Here is a 4,044-nt window from a genome sequence, read left to right on the forward strand (position 1 = left end):
CCTGTTCATACTGGTTGAAACATAACCAGCCAGCAGCAAAGCGCATACAAGGAATCCTGACTAGTTATAGGAGATAGAAAACAGAGGCTAAACTGTGCTCCATGAGGATGGGAGAAGTGTACAACCCCATTTGGTGTATAAAACGGCCACCAGCAGTGTATGATCTAACATCATCATCATCACCATTTATTTATATAGCGCCACTGATTCAGCGCTGTACAGAGAACTCACTCACATCAGTCCCTACAGTCTAAATTCCCTAACATACATACACACACAGAGAGAGAGAGAGACTAGGTTCAATTTTTTTTTTTATAGCAGCCAATAAACCTACTATTATGTTTTTGGAGTGTGAGAGGAAACCTGAGCACCCAGAGGAAACCCACGCAAACAGTACTAATTAGTACTAATTGGATATATTCTTTTTCAACTGGGCATTATGATTTGTGTTGAAAAAAATATGTGCCCTGCACACTGTCTATAATTACATTATGTAAACTTTTATTGATGTCTAACTGGACTGGAGTAATATGTATTGAATAATTTATTGCACCACAGATTGCTGATTTTTAATTTTTTTTTTACTTTATTTTATTTTATATGTTTTTGTTATCCATACATTCATTATTTATGTTGTGCTAATAGGAGGGAAACATACTAAAAATATATTACATCAAAGAATAAATTTTGTTCTAATGGCATTCTATATAAAACATTTCATTTATTACCTCCTATACTGAAGGGAAATAATAATAATAAAAGATATATATTATTTGAAGATATATTATGTTATATTACATTCTATGTATGTTGGGTACTGATTAGGTATATAATATCTACTCCACACACAGCTGTGTATTGCGGACACGTGGGCTCCATTCATTCAGTTCACTGCTCGCTACGGTGTGCTCGCATATCGTCAAGCCCAAAGCACTACAGATACCACCCACAAGTGGGGTACGCCTGTGATCAAAAGGATATATTATCTACACGGGACAGTCAGCGTAAGATCTTCCATCGGAGCCTCATCTGATGGCGGTATGTGGAGTGTTTTGAGACACTATATTATCTTGCACGGCCAGAGACAGTGAGCTTATACGTGATTGCTTATTCACAATTGTTTTATATATAATACGGGGTATAGATGGAAATACCGTAGTAACATCTCCTACATTCAAGCTAATTGAGCAATTTGAGCAACGGCTCCATATCACCTGTGTTTGGACAGAACTCATTTGGTGTTTTATACAGTTACGAAGACAACATCATGTAGATGTGATTGATTACTATTATCTATAGACAGTGGTGGCTATTATCAACAATAACATTTGTTTGTAAATACTCTATAAGCTCTTGATTGATTTTTTGATTTTTTAATACAGCATTGGCTACAAGGGACAGCTGTCGCATTTATTCAGTAGTAAGCTGTTTGGATCAAGCATCTCATGAGCAACGGTACTTATATATATATATATATATATATATATATATACTATATCACAGTGCACGGTGATTTATTTTTATGAGGAGTACTCCACATTTAGGCAAAGTTGTTTTATATGGTTATATTGTATTGAAATAAATTTGTACATCTGATGATTCGTGACCCGGATTAATTTTCATTTACTATAGATGTGTGATAGTTAGGTTATTAGCTCTGCATTCCTTTTGTGTATGTTACAGATTGTTGAATTTGTTGTATTCTGGCTCACCACTTACATATATATTTTAAGGCTTACCTGTCCAAATGACATGTACTGAGTGACGACCCGTAGTGGATAAGATTTGTAAATTTTTGCATTATTCAGTTTATAATATGAAAACACTGGGACATTATTATTACTTTTAGTTCGGTGATATACAATTTGTGATGTGTTATATGACCCTTAAGGGTTATAAAGTTTGTTGCAGAGACAAAGCGAGATTATAATGCAGTATAGTCACCCATCCCTTTAATGTAAAGGAGCACTTGAAGTTAAATGGTAAAGTTTACTGTTCCCCTTAGCAAAATGTTAACTCATCTGAATAGATCTGTCCGATGGAGGTTTGGTGTGACTAATTAGACCATAGGAAGCTGCAAGTTCTCCGCTGGTGGCTTTCTATTGGTCACCCCCCCATACACTGCATGAGTTTGTTTTAGTGCTGTACTATATATATATATATATATATGATGAAAGGAGGAAATAGTGAGAGCCCTGAGGGATGAAAGTGGGAAATGGGGAGAGCCCTGAGGCAAAAGTATTTGTGATAAAATGATCTTGTATATTACAATACAGAAAACACACTGGGCCCCATTTGAAAACTGGAAGATAATCAGAAAAACCTGAACAACCTTGAATTGAGCTGCACCCAGATTGAGAATCTAGGATCAATAGAAACTAAAGACAGGTAGGAAAACATTTTTCTATGATCTTTTGAATGTTTCTAAATATTTGATTTTAGTCAGCCACTGTGAAAATGTATACTACGTTTGCATGACATGATGAAAACGGCTTTGTTTATGGAATATCATGATTATCAGATTATATAATGTTCCTAATTATGTGATGATTGCATATAATTAGTATATTTTGAGGGAATGGCATGTTGGAGGGCATGGCATGATTATAACGAAGTAGGATGGCATGTATATTTGATGTAGGCTTGCATGATTATAATTAAGTAGGATGGCATGATTATATTGAGATCTTGGTAATTGTGCTATGTTACCATGTTGGCATCATTATATATGAGGTTGTTTATAATGAAGAGATTGTAGGACAGCATGATAAATGATGAGATCCAAGAAATTTTTATGCATGATTGAGGGAAACAGAGTTGGTACTATCTGCAGTCAGGGCATCAAGCAATCTTCAGTGGGCATCACTGATGTCAAAAATATTATTTGTGTTATTGCTAGGCACTACAAAATGTCTTCCAAAAGAAGTTCAGTTTCAGAAGACAAAAGGCAAGCGGAAGTGCCTAAAAAGAAGAAATATAGTAGTGGATCAGTAAAGAGATTGCAGGCGTCACAAAAGAACCTGAGAGACGCAGGAAATGCACCAGGCCAACAAAAGCTATGGAAGTCTAAGGATGTTACTGTAGAACCAAAGGACTTAAGCCTTCAACATGTTTCTGAAAGCACAGTAGAGAAGGATGCTGCAGCATCAGTGTCTAGTGCAGACGAAGGTCCGTCCGTTGTATTAAGTGAACCGGAAGGCTCAGGAGAAAACATTTGTGGAATCGGCATCACCGAGACCCGTGGTCAAGATACGGACAGTTCTGCAGAAAGTGAGATCTTGTTTTCACCTATTCCATCTGTATCGGAAAAATGTAATGTTTTTATTGCACCAGAAGCATTATGCAGTATTTCAGCAAAATTACATTTTATGAAAGCTCACCCTGTGCAGCCACCTTCAGATGCTACTCATGCTTTGCCTTTTCAAGCTCATAAAGTATACTTTCGACCGGTACCCGGTGGAAGTGCCATTCAGAGGAAATGGCTTTCGTACTGTGTTGAAAGTCAAAAAATATTTTGTTCAACTTGTATGGCATTTTGCAGCAATCGTAAAAGTAATTTTATTTTTGGATGGCAAGTTACTAAACATGTGTATGACAGAGTAAGGGAACATGAAGAATCTAGCCAACATCAAGTAGCTGTCAGTGCATATTTGCATGCAGAAAGGAAAAGTGATATAGAAACTTTAATCAATGTAAATTTAGTAAACAAACATAGAGAAGAAGTGCAGCACAATCGCATGGTAATTAGTCGCCTTATTGCTATTATACTCTACATTGCAAAGCAAGCGCTTGCTTACAGAGGGCAGGATGAGGCTGCTCATACTTTACTCAATAGTGACCTCAACCACGGTAACTTTCTGGGGTTAGTTCTGCTTCTGAGTAAATTTGATGGTGTACTGCAAAAACACATAGAGCAAGCTGTAGAAAAAAGTGAGGCCAGGAAAAGACGCCATCAGAAGAGTAAAGGAAGGGGTGGAATGGTGAAATTTTTAAGCAAAACAACTGTTAACAAGCTGATAATAATAATGGGAAATATGGTAAAAC

At 36.5% G+C, this 4,044-nt stretch overlaps 1 long non-coding RNA gene across 1 annotated transcript; it reads left to right on the top strand.

The window, feature by feature from the left end:
• The first annotated feature begins 963 nt into the window (after window positions 1-963).
• LOC142141038 (uncharacterized) lies at window positions 964-3,446 on the top strand. Its single transcript, XR_012688602.1, has 4 exons — window positions 964-1,038; window positions 1,383-1,455; window positions 2,277-2,388; window positions 2,900-3,446. It is a non-coding gene; the product is annotated as an uncharacterized LOC142141038 (long non-coding RNA).
• The last annotated feature ends 598 nt before the right edge of the window (window positions 3,447-4,044 follow it).

Source organism: Mixophyes fleayi, chromosome 2 (assembly GCF_038048845.1).
Source record: "Mixophyes fleayi isolate aMixFle1 chromosome 2, aMixFle1.hap1, whole genome shotgun sequence".
NCBI lineage: Eukaryota > Metazoa > Chordata > Amphibia > Anura > Limnodynastidae > Mixophyes > Mixophyes fleayi.